Here is a 13,817-nt window from a genome sequence, read left to right as displayed (position 1 = left end):
GAAGTAACAACAGAGAGAGTTCCATATGAATTCCTCCATTTAAATCAACGCTTGTCTAAAAGTTGTCTACTCAGAGACAAGAATAAAGATAAATGGAACAAGGACAAGACTGATTTTATCCATTTCAATGTCTTTATCAAAACTGTGGAATAGAAAGTCAATGAACTGTGTATTGGGTACAAAAACATTTTGGCATTATTTTTTATTTGAGTATGTGTCACTTTATATTTTCATGTAAATATTTTAAATGCAATAAAATTAATTGTGTATTAAAATCTGAATAATAAATGTCAAGAGGCCCCTTCACTCTACAAATTTTGTGTCCTCAGGTGTGTCCAAGAGAAGGGTACCATTCGCATGAAATTACTAAGAAAGATCATGAAGACTATCTGTAGAATACATGGCGTGGGAGATAGAATCTGCATTTTGTCTAAATTGTGCTTTGTAAATCAATTCTGATAAAACACATGGGGTCCAACATGTTCTCAATCCCGGCCATTGTGTAAATAATATGACAAGCACCAGCCTCTCTGGTTACTGAAGAAGCAACTTCAAAGAACACCTATGCAGCAACACCAGAGGGAAGCAGGAAGTGGATGCCAGTACAACAAGCAGTGTGCCCTGAGTAGACTGGTAAAACTGGACATGTGTAGGGTAGATGTGAATTCATCCTACCTGTACCAAAATAGAAATTCTCAATCACAATTTTTGAGCAACTGCACTGTCTGGACTGTACTATGTACACATAGAAAAGGTAGTGAATTGCCATAGAATTCTGATCATTGAGTTGTAAAAATTAGTTGTGGTTGTCTACAACTCTGGTAAGATCATTTTATTACCCGACAGAGATTTCAACCATGTTCTTAAAAATGACACTGTACAAACAGGTCAGTGATATTTGAATGGTAGAAGCCATAGAAGGCTGCCATGCCCCTTGTTTGTGTGTGTTCAGGACTGTTACAGTTACGGATTTATGGTTTTGACCTGTGACATCTGACAACTGTATGCCAATTTGACACCTCCTATGCACACATGAGCTCACAGTTACTTATATTGTACATCAAATGGATTGTTTGGACACCATGATGCACAAAACACAATCTGATGCTCCTCCATGTTGTTGGACATTGGTCAAGGCACTTGTGGGGTAATGGTGGTGAAGGTCATTTCCACAGCTCTGCATAACTTGTCATTGTTGTGATAGTGAAGTGTTGTCACTTGTCTTGATCCCCCATAGCAAGTTGTCTGCCTGGTAAAATCAGGATTGCAGGGTGGACATGGTAATTGTGCTGGAGATCAGAGATTTATTGACCACCCAAATTCTTTTCACAAACAGGGTGGCTACAGACAAGCAGAAATGAAATTCCCTGACTTTTGCAGGTTTTCCAGGATGAATTTTGCTTTTTCTCCCCTGACAATTTTAAACTAAATCTACATATTTGTACATGGAAATAATAGACTCGTGCAGCTTCCATGTATGGCTTGTTCTCGTATATTAGCTTACAAGAAATTGACTTCATTTCTCTATAATTTACATTCAAACTGGCAAATAGTGAATTTGGAAAATTATTGCAATTCATAATCTAGGGAGGGACTTTTTTTTTACATGGAAGCAGGTTTAAATAAAATATTTGCTTATTTTCAGAGTTATGACTAAATGAGATTATGAGTGATTTAGTTGGTTTCAAGAAATACATTTCGTTATTTCTCATTCTTCTTAGCCTTTCTTTTTGCCAGATTTGGAGATTTCTAAACTCCTGTAATTCTCACCCTCCACATGCAAGAATCATGACTGCAGACTGATTTTCTGACACTTATATCCAACTTCTCTTTCCTATGTAAATGAAGAACTTCACCCTTGTATAGTGGAACCACAAGGAAAGAAACCTGCGCAGAACCTCATCGCACTGGCGGGTGGGCGAAAGGACAGGAGGAAGGAGCCTTCAACGTGGCTCACGTTAGTGTTGCCAGACCTATTGATTTCTCGGGAGAATTCCTTAATAAACTATTGCTATGGAACCTCCAACGGCCTGCTCAAAAACACGTTTCCTGCTCATCTTACTTGAACATGGAGGGGAGAGTGGATCTCCACTCAGCCATCAAAAGTCCTGTTTGAACTGTGAAATTATACCAAACGATACTTAATTGTGCTAGGAAATTTTTATTATTATTTTATTACTATTACTACATTACTATTTTTAGATGGTTGTATTTTATCCCACAGGAAAATCTATTGCTATTTTAGTTATTTTATGTTGCTTTTGTGCCTCTACAGATAAGTACGACAATATGGATGAATGAAAAACTGATGAAATGGATGACGTGACACAAACACAGTGAAACGTCCTTGCCTTACTAGGTAGAAACACTGACTTCATAGCATGGTCAAATTAATTTATACATGTATGTGTGTGTGTGTTTGTATTTCTAGCAGATGGGGAGGATAGGTGGCACCCTAGCATATGCGTTGCTATCTTGAATTATTGAGGAAAACATGCTGTCCAATTAACCAAATATATTTCACATACGTAATGCATTTTCTCATTATGGTGCAGGATGCGTGCCCACCCCTAACGATAGCTGTGCACCGAACACCAGCAGAAGGCAAATTGATTTGTTATTGTTAGCATTCGACTTGAAAGATTGTGGAAAATGAATGTTGACATTAAAGTACCTATTATTTCAGATGTATGAGTTGATTTCAGTCACAGTAATTTACATCCATTATTATAATAGGGATGTAGGAACATGATAATTTCAAACTCAAGTGGTGTTTTATGAGAGGGCAACATTATTATGGGGTAATATGCCTCGTTTACCCACCTGATAAAAATACATTGTTTCCCCCTTGCTAGAAAAAATCTGTGGATGTACCCTTGCCCCCCAGTGCACATGCCTATTCTGCCCCCCGCCCTCGCCCCCGAGAACGTCATTCATCCATTACTATTAGATCATCGGATTTTGTAGCAGATCTTCTGGTTTCCCAAGGAACAATCTCCCGATTTTTTTAAGTCTAATCTGGCAACACTGCCCCGAGCACCGATAACGGCAGGGAAGATGCGCGAACGCTTTTGACGGAAGGTTTTTTCCTTGTGGTCGAGCTATACACATGAGCGAGATATTGCCATTGTTAATTCATGACTTGTTTGATGTACACATGGCAACACATAGTGTGGGCTCGGCACCTAAAATCCTAAAATCCCTGAAACCCAGGGTTGGTAATTTTGTTTAAAGAAATAAAACTTTTTTTCCTTTTAAACAGTATTATAATCAAGAACCGAAAAAAAAACAGGTTTTAAATAAAATGTTTAAAACATAATGGCAAAAAGACTTATTTTCTAAGAACAGAAGGAATTTGTCAATCATCCAAGGAAGGACTGACTGTCTTTCAAGTTTTCACTTGACTAACTTTTTTAAATATCTATTTAGGTTAGTCTTAAATCTTGCATGTAAGCTGTTCGAGAAGGTTCAACTAATCCACAGTTGCCAGGGCCCAATCTCTCCATGTGGTAGCTACTCTGTTTTCCAAAAAAAATGATATTATATCGTGAATGCAACAAAATATTGACATTAACAACTATGTGCAGTATGTTTTACGGACCAAAACTGTTTCATCCATATACTATTCAATTTTAAAAATATTTTAAACACTTGTAAAAAAACATAGCCAGGTGTTTTAAATGTGGCCTATGGATACTCATTATGATGTTTCTTTGTTAACTGAATATGCATTTTCAGCCACTGAACAGATTTCTGTGCAAATAAACAACATTACATAGGCTGAATGAAAAAGACAGTCACAAAATATGCAAATAACCACAGACTAACAAATATCAAGTATCAAAATGTGTTTTAAAAAATTCTAAAAAACATGTTTAAAACACTATGTTTTAAACATTTTGAACACCTGTAGAAAAAAAGTTGCATCTTTTAAACATTGAAAATACGTTCTTTTAAAACATGCCAATGCTGTTTAAAACTGCTTCTTGGAACTGTGTGTTTTGAATGTGAAGCAGTGGGACCATACAAAACAAAGTGTATTATTTTCTGACATTGTCAATGGACTTTTTCAGCATAAACATTCACAGTATATCCAAGCACCGTGAAACTGACAACACGTAGTTACCATTATTGCTGGTGAAAAATGAAAAATTAATGCACAATTTATAGAAGGGGAGTTGACTGATAGCTGTATATATATACGGAGGGCATCCAGAAAGTAAGTTCTGATGGCCCTAGTAGCTGGAGCACAATGCACGTATGTAGATAGGAAGAGGTGATATGTGACTATATTTGGGTGCAATCGCAGTGCTGTGAATGGAGTAGATTTATAACAGTGCTAGGAGATAGATGGAGGCTCTCATACAGTCTACAGCCTACTGAGAGGTAAGTATCGTAATCACATGTCTGCATGCTCAGAAGCAGACACCGGCAGAGATCCACCAGCAATTGTGCGAGGTGTAAGAACTGGATGTCATAAGATACAGTATAGCCAGACAATGGTCAAGACAATTCAAGGAAGACCAATCCACCATGCATGACTCCATACAGCTGAATGCACACGTGTTCTTTTGCATCATTTCAAGTGGGAGGTCCGACCTCACGTGTACAGACTTCCATCTTCAGCTGAAGCGGTTTTTGGCGATGCTGTTGTACAGAAGGTTCTCTTTGCAGGCAGACACATGCCACAGGCATACAAAATTTAGTGCCACTCTACAACAAATACCTGACCAATGGTGGTTAATGTGTCAAAAAGTAGGTTATCAGTCACTGTAACTAACACAAAAAATGTCAATTACTACCGATATTCTTGTTTTAATTTATGGCTAATCAGAACTTACTTTCTGGACACCCCTCATATAAAATCAACAAAAATAGACGAAAAGTGAAAATTCAGTGAAGTCTCATATGTCATATCTGTCAACCAACAGAGTGAAATGGTCAACATTTTGCTCTGTTGGGATTTACAGAGCTGTCCTGTCATGGCTCTATGAGCATCTCACAATCAGCAGAAGTGGGGTATGGTTGGTGGACTACAATGTGATCCTCCCAGCTAGATCCCAGGGATCCGCTGACGAACGACAGGTGCAGTCCTCCATTCATATTGGGGGTTAGGCGTAAAGCTGACAACTCTGCACTGTAAAAAGACATGTCAAGAAACAGCAATATGAGGCCATGGATGTTCTCAAGGTAAAATATTCCAGAGGTAAAATAGTCCCCCATTCGGATCTCCAGGCGGGGACTACTTTGGGAGGTCCCTGGACTAAGGATAAGATCTACATTAGGAATAAGGATATTAAATTAGGCACCTGGAATGTTCCGAGCCTTTACCGGCCTGGGGCATTTCAGTGTACAGTTAATGAGATAGTTAAGTATAAATTAGATGTAGTAGCTGTCCAGAAAGTTAGGTGGCCAGGAGAAGGGAATTGGAAAACTAAAAATTATACTTTTTTTCTATGGTGGTACTGAAAATCATAATTTTGGAACAGGCTTTTTCATAAATAATAGAATTATCTCGGCTCTTAAAACAGTAGAATTTAATAATGATAGGATATCATATGAAGTTTTACAGGGTAGGTGGTGTAAAATTATTTTAATAAACATACATGCACCAATGGAAGATAAAGATGATAATACTAAAGATGATTTTTATGCAGAGTTAGAATAGGTCTTTGATAAATTTTCTCAGTATGATATGAAAATTCTGTTAGGTGACTGTAATGCAGAGATTGGCAAAGAAGGGACATTTAAACCCACGATTGGTAAAGAAAGGCTTCATGAATTAAGTAATGATAATGGTATAAGATTGATTACTTTTTCAACCTCAAAGAATTTAATTGTGAAAAGTACCACTTTTAAACATAAAGATATCCATAAATATACCTGGTCTTCTCCAGATGGTAAAACTCATAATCAGATAGATCATATTCTCATTGATAAGAGAAGGCATACTAGTATAATTGATGTTCGTACACATAGAGGTGCTGACTGTGCCAGTGACCATTATTTAGTAATTGCTAAATTAAGAGAAAGACTCGCAGTGATAAATCATAAGCAACAAAATCTAGAAGTTCTAAAATTTAATACAGGAAAATTTTCTGATGAAAGAATTAAAAAAGATTACCAAATTAAACTGTCAAATAGATTTGATGTTTTGCAGGATTTAAATGATGATGAAAATATAAATTAAACAGACGTAAATAAGAATTGGGAGCACATATGTAATGCAATAGAATCAGCAGCTAAAGAAAGTATAGGATACCATAAACCAAGAAAAAGTAAGCCATGGTTTGATAATGAATGTCATAATATAGTAGAAATAAGAAATCAGGCTAGACTTAGGTAGTTAAATAACTCTGATGATACAAATCTAAGCAATTATAATAGAATAAAGCGTTTAGAAGTAAAAAAAGATTACTTGAAAAGCAAAATTAACGAAATTGAAACAAACCGCAAAAACAAAAATATCAGAGATTTATATAAAGGTGTACATGAATTTAGAAAGGGGTGGCAACCTAAAGTAAAATTGATAAAAGATAAAGACAGTGATTTTCTAGCTGACCCAAGCGATATTATAAATACAGTAGAGCGTCGATTATCCGAAGTAATTGGGGGACATGGGTGTTCGGAAAACTGGTTTGTTCGGATAATCGAACTGTACATGTTTATTTGCCAAAAAGAAGTACTGTACAGTAAATTTATTCATAAAAACAGGCATCTCTTTAAGTATGTATTACAAAGTAACGTACAAAGGCAACTTTAGTAGGAATATATAGTATGTGGTACAGTTTATTAAACAAAAATATGTACATATTACATACGCATTTTGCATGAACAATACACACAGTACACAAAATTAACGTTTAAAAAAATCCTTTATTTTGGTCTGTCTAAGCAAGCCTACACGCTTACGAGCAGCTAAGTCACGTACTTTTTTCATTACAGATATCTGAAAGTGAGCGAGTACACAGTTCGGTTAAGCGGTCGTTCGGTTGACCGACGTTCGGATAATCGACGCTCTACTGTAGATGGAAGAACTACTTTAATGACCTTTTAAATGTTCATGTAGGAGATAAATCAGAAGTAAATGAAGTAGACACAGCAGAATAGTTCCAGAACCTAACTTGACTGAAGTTAAAGATGCTATAAAAAGGCTAATGAATAACAAAGCACCTGGCATTGATTTAATACCAGCTGAGTTAATTAAATATGGTGGAAATTCATTAATATGTCAAATTCATAAATTAATTTGTTTAATATGGAATAAAGAAGAAATCCCTCAACAGTGGAAAGAATCCATAATTGTTCCTGTGTTTAAAAAAGGTGATAAAATGAACTGCAATAATTACCATGGAATTTCTCTACTCTCAACAACATATAAAATATTATCTAACATTCTTTTAACAAGACTAACCCCATATGCTAATGAAATTATAGGTGATTATCAATGTGGATTTAAACTTAACAGATCAACTACAGATCAAATTTTTCACATTAGACAGACACTTGAAAAAAAGTGGGAATATAATCAAAATGTCCATCAGCTATTCATTGATTTCAAAAAAGCATATGATTCGGTCAAAAGATATAAATTATATAATATATTAGTAGAGTTTGGAATACCTAAGAAGCTTGTTAGTATGATAAAAGTATGCACCAGTGAAACAGAAAGTAAAATTCGTGTGGGTATTAATGTGTCTGACAAATTTACAATTCATGATGGGTTAAAACAAGGAGATGCATTATCTCCATTGCTCTTTAATTTTGCCTTGGAATATGCTGTTAGGAAGGTAAAAGAAACTAAAGAAGGACTAAAATTAAATGGTGTGACTCAGTTGTTAGCATATGCAGATGATGTAGACTTATTAGGGGATGATATAATTACAATTAAGAATAATGCTAAAATATTTTTCAAAACTGCTAAAGAGATAGGTTTGGAAGTTAACAAAGAGAAAACTAAATATATGCTTACAGGCTGAAACCAAGTGTTAGGTAATAATCAAAATGTAATTATTGATAACAACTCGTTTGAACCAGTTTCCAAATTCAAATACTTAGGAGTAATATCAAAAAGTGAAAATTATATTAAAGAGGAAATAAAAAGTAGGCTTAATTCAGGAAATGCATGTTACTTTTCTCTTCATAAACTTTTGTCTTCTCGTTTAATATCTAAGAAACTAAAAGTTAAAGTATACAAAACAGTAATTTTGCCTGTAGTATTATATTGGTGTGAAACTTGGTCCCTTACATTGAAAGAGGAACATAAATTGAGAGTATTTGAAAATAAGATATTTAGGAAAATCTTTGGACCTAAAAGGGATGAGGAGACAGGTGAGTGGAGAAGTTTACATAATTTAGAAGTACATAATTTGTATTAATGTCCAGATATTATTAGAATAATTAACTCAAGAAGACAGGTGGGCAGGCCATGTGGCACGAATGGGAGAGGAAAGAGGAGTTTACAGGATTCTTGTTGAGAAACCTGATGGTAAGAGACCTGTAGGAAGGCCAAGATGAAGATGGAGGGACAACGTTGAGCTAGACCTAAAGGAAATTGGTACAGATGGAAAAGAGTATATAGATCTTGCTCAAGATAGGGAAGATGGAAGGCCTGTGTTGCTGCAGGCATGAACCTTCGGGTTTAAGAAGACTAGTGTGCAGGGGCGGTGCCAGAAATTTTCGACCGGGTGGGCAGAAGCTCCATAGTGATAGATTAGGGTGGGCAGTATAAATGTAAGACCATGTATGTGTATGTAAGACGTATGTACCCCCCTCTCTCTTACACTCCCGATTTTCCTCTTACTTCTTTTCCCTTTCCTTTTCTTGTTTTCCTCTTTATTCTTTTCTAATCTATTCTCGCATCTTGTTCCATTTCCTTTCGTTTTTTCTCTGATGGACACAATTATTTCAAAGAAGTGTTTACACATGCGCAGCCATACACCAGCCATACATTCTAATCACATTCTTTCATGCATGTTAATACAGTGAAATACATGTGAAGTAGGTTTAAGCTTGTTTTGCAAATACAAGGCACATACTTGATTTTATGTATTGGGCGACAATGATAGAAAGTGCGACGGTAGACAATCGTCAAGTTTCTCGTAATTTAAATGCATGTTCCTGAGCATAGTATTGTCATCGTATGAGTTTTTGACTGAAAGAGTTTTCTTACTCCTTGGGGGTTACTTTTCTTAGCTTACAAGGTTTGTACAACTGACAAATCTATCTGAATGTTTGTAGTAGCAGCGATTGGGTGCCAGCATTTGAGGGGCAAGGGCAATATACGCAGGGGTGCCCATCCCCCCAAGATCAATGTCCATGTCATCCGCTCCCCCCCCCCCAAATCATATCATTTGCGCCCTGAAACTATATCGTAATCCCTACACCGAAAGTAACTTTTTTCCTTAGCTTTTTGTTACAAATGATGCACCTGCTTTAAAATAAGCAGTATACCAACACTAAGCACTATATATTAAGAAGTGATGTTACTCATGAATATGGAGAATATCGCTCATGTCTCGTAATGCAGCTATAGCATAAAAATTCACATCCACCTCAGTAAAGCGCCAAACATGCATTGTTGTAACAAACACATTATTGCGAGTGAAGCAAGCAAGAACATTTTTACATCCATTTCTTTGCAGGCTTTCAAGAATATTAATTTAACGGGGTGTCAATACTTTCTTAGGATCCCGGGTTATTTAGTCTTTTCCAACTTCTGTTTTGGCACGTTCTGTGGGCACCCCTGAATATACGTTTTCTTGGTAGAAAAGGCTTAGCATAAAGAGGCCATAGTGCGGGGAAAAAAGTGGTAAAATGTGGCTGGGGAACTGCATCCCCCACTTCCCGCTCCTCCTAATCGCCGCCACTGAATATTTGGATTAAAATGAACGTCTTATTAGGAATGATTTAAAACACACACGGGAAACAAATTATTTGTTCATTGTCCATTAAGTATCCCTAGGCTAACGAAAGGCTATTTTGACAAAATATCACTCATCATAAGTAATAAACAAGTAAGATTGAGAAATATGTTCAGAATTTAAGAGATTATTAGCTAAGTTGCTATTCGTTTTCTGAAGAACTGTCATATTACTAATGCGGGAGAAGCAATACACGTATGGTTTACATGAACATATTTTTTGAGGAACAAAATGATTTAGGAAACAAGAAATTCATCGAACTTGATCATCGTACCAGTAATACTTCATCTATTTTTCATTGGATTGTATGGCGTGACCATTTCGAACACACTAGAATGTCAACCTCTATCCTGTGCAGCATACCCTGGAAACTTTATTCTTTCAGGGCAACCAGTCCCTGGCGCCTGGAACCACTGTCAAAGTAGTAATTTATGAGGGTTTGTATTTCGTTACTTTGATCGATTGATTGATTGATTTAGTTTATTTTACTTCGCGTTTTGTGCCTCTTGGCTAATTTGCGAAGATGGGGATGAGTGATGAAATGATGAAATTGATGAATGGACATTCACAAACAACCAAGCCCGACTGGGATTCGAACCCGGGACCCTTGGCGTCGCAGCACAATGTGCTAACCACTCGGCCACAGGGTCGGGCCATTACTTTGATCTAATCACCATTGAACCTTATAACGTCGTCATTATTAAAATTAGCAGAAAAATGACTTACAATAAAACAAATCAACCAGAACTTACTCTTCCGAAAATGGGGTTTCATTAGTTTATACCTCTTAGAAAGTTGAGTTGGTTTCATTAGTGGATCACGGCAGCTAATTCCGTGAACAATGACGTTGTTTTCCGAAAGTCTCAAATATTTGTCTCAGGCAATCACCCTCTTAAAATAGACGCATCTTCTGTGGTGATAAAATACCACGTTTGGTGCGAGTTCTTTCTGTATATTTTTCACCAATGGCATAACGCTGTCACATTATAATGAAGAGGTCCTGTGTTTGACTCCCCCCTCCTCTGGTGGAAGCACAATGCACACTGGTTTGGACTACACGTTAAACTGTAGGTTTAGTCCCGATTAGCCTATCTGAGCATAAAAGTGGGCTTAGAAACAAGCTAACAAAATCTCTTCTGGATACTTCGTGACATAACTCGTTTTTCTTTACTTCAGCTGTATCTACAGATTCTGTTGACTTTTTCGGCTGATTCATGTGGCAAAATTTATGTGTGGAACGAGGATTTCTAAATAGGATAAGCCACTCATTAGCAATTGAATAATTCTGTAGCTTTTTCCATATATAACTGATTTATTAAAATTTATTCACTTCGGTATTGTAGTGATTGTTGTGATTCCTTCTTATTAGTAGAACGAATATAAAGTTGATATTTCGTATACCATATTGATATTTGAAGATAACAGGTATATAAAAATTGTAATGAAAAAAAGGGACACTTCTGGAATTTCAATGCAGAGCTAATTAAAATTATATTATACTCTATAGCAGGCATGTCCAACTTCAATCGAGCAGTGATCTACTTTTTATTTTCACAACAGGCAGTGAGCTACTATTAATCTTTCATCTTTGCAAAAAATTGTACCTACTCAGCCACTATACATTATAGAATTTGAATTCAAATAACGTATATTCGTATAATTACAATAGATAACTGCGATCGACCAACAAACGCCCCGCGATCGACCGGTCAATCGCGATCGACGCGTTGGACATGCCTGGTCTATAGTATACTTAAACCCGAAGGTTTATGGCTGCAGCAACACAAGCCTTCCATCTGTCCCTATCCTGGGCAAGATCAATCCAATCTTTCCCATCCTTACCGATTTATTTTAGGGTCATCTCAACGTTGTCCCTCCATCCTCGTCTTAGCCTTCCTACTGGTCTCTTACCATCAGGTTTCCCAACAAGAATCCTGTAAACTATTATTTCCTCTGCCGTTCGTGTCACATGGCCTGCCCATCTAACTAAGTCTTCTTGATTAAATCATTCTAATATTAATTAAAAAGTCGAAATAATTTATTGTGTTGCTGGTGGAAGTAACGCTAAGATGATGTTTAGATTTGTTTATTTGGAGATTATTTTAACCATAGCCGGGCTGGAATATATATACGTAGTGGAGGCCCGGAGCTGCAGCCCTCAAGTTCACCCACAATTCTGATTTAATCTTGATCATGCCCTGCATAATTTTGAGGCTCCTAAGCCTACTAGCTGCTTTTAAACATGGAAGTATTAATTTGATCACAGTTTTTGTTTCAACAATGACAAAAGTGGTTTTTTATGGGTTGATAATATGTGAACATTTCCAGCATAGATAAAATATACATGTTATGAACACCAGGTTACACTTAAATATTTAATCATTCATATATCCCCGAGTAAATGTACTTATTGAATTTGATTGGGTGGGCAATCGGGTGGGCACAGGAATTTCTGGGTGGGCGCTTGCCCACCTGTGCCCACCCCTGTCGCCGTCCCTGCTAGTGTGTTAGTTTAGTTAGTTAGTTAGTGAAAATTCAGTGGGACTGGCAGAGGAACATCGATTACTGATGAAAGTGATATGCTTTTAGGATTGAATGATTAAAGCAATTATTTGTATTAAAATATTTACTTATTTATTTATTACTTTATTCTGCAATGTTGTATTTTAACTTCCCTCAGTGGTAAATTAATAATCATCTCTCCTAAGGTTAACAGGATGGGGAAGAAGAGTGTGATTTGCAATGTGAGTGTAACAGAAAACTGAAGTTCTCAAATTCTTATAATGTCGACTGGTGCATCCGACAAAAATCGCATGGATAAAAAGGAGTCTGAAAATTTGTCCGATGAAATGTTGTACCAAATCAGACAAAAGGTCAGATGCATAAGAGTGCCATGCACTCATTTTTTGTTGGATGACATAGTATGGCATTTTGTCACAATTCGACATTAGGTGGATGGCGATATCAGACAAAAATCACATTCATCAATGAAGCCTAATAATGTTCGTCTGACAAAATATAGTACTACGGCATCTGAAAAAAAAAAAAAAAGAATCAGGTGGCATAAAAACCCTCATGTGTTTCTATGTTCCTTCAGAATGTACAACAAAATGCCAAAATGCCATACTATGGTGTTGAACATGTCGGATGGGGCCCCTCCCCCCCTCCTGTGGTTCACAGCTCAATCTCTTTATTGCTCCCATACAGACAAGAAATGATAATTCAATACATTTTTAAATTCTATATTTAGAGGGTCATTAAATGTGCCAGTTCTGCCTGGCAGGTTCATTTGCATTGCATTACATCTACAGTTCAAAGTACAGTGCCTTGAATAACGTAGTGTGGAAAACGACCCAAGAAACTGGTTCCCCGAGATGATGACAAGTAGATGGCAGTGCGATCGACCCAGGTGCTAATTTTGTTATGAAAGTAATGCGGCTTTGTTAGTTTTTGGAATATATTGTGTAGATTTGTTTCTCTAGAAAGGCGGTAAGTGAATTGATGGAAACAGTTATATTTGTGGAGTGATTTGCAGTCACGAAATGGCATTAATTTGGAAAGAAAAGTAAAATAAAATTAATAAATAAATAGCATGCATAACACAAGAAGAGACATCGCAATGTGATTCCGGACGTCAGGTCTTGGACTGTGTATTAGAGTTTATTTTCTATGTTATTAGAATATAAATAGTATCCTGAGAGATATTTCATACCGAGGCGACAAACCACAAATGTCGCTTGAAAGCGAGCAGTCGGAAATCAATGCAGCCTTTCGAACTGTAGGGACACAAGATCTGACTGCACCGTTTCCTCAAGGAGATTTTACACCAAAGCGACACGCGACAAACGATACGATGATTTCACACCAAAGCGACACGGGTCCTTCCGTCCAAGG

This window comes from Lepisma saccharinum, chromosome 2, assembly GCF_977018435.1.
Source record: "Lepisma saccharinum chromosome 2, izLepSacc3.1, whole genome shotgun sequence".
Taxonomy (NCBI): Eukaryota; Metazoa; Arthropoda; class Insecta; order Zygentoma; family Lepismatidae; genus Lepisma; species Lepisma saccharinum.
This window is presented reverse-complemented; position numbering follows the sequence as displayed.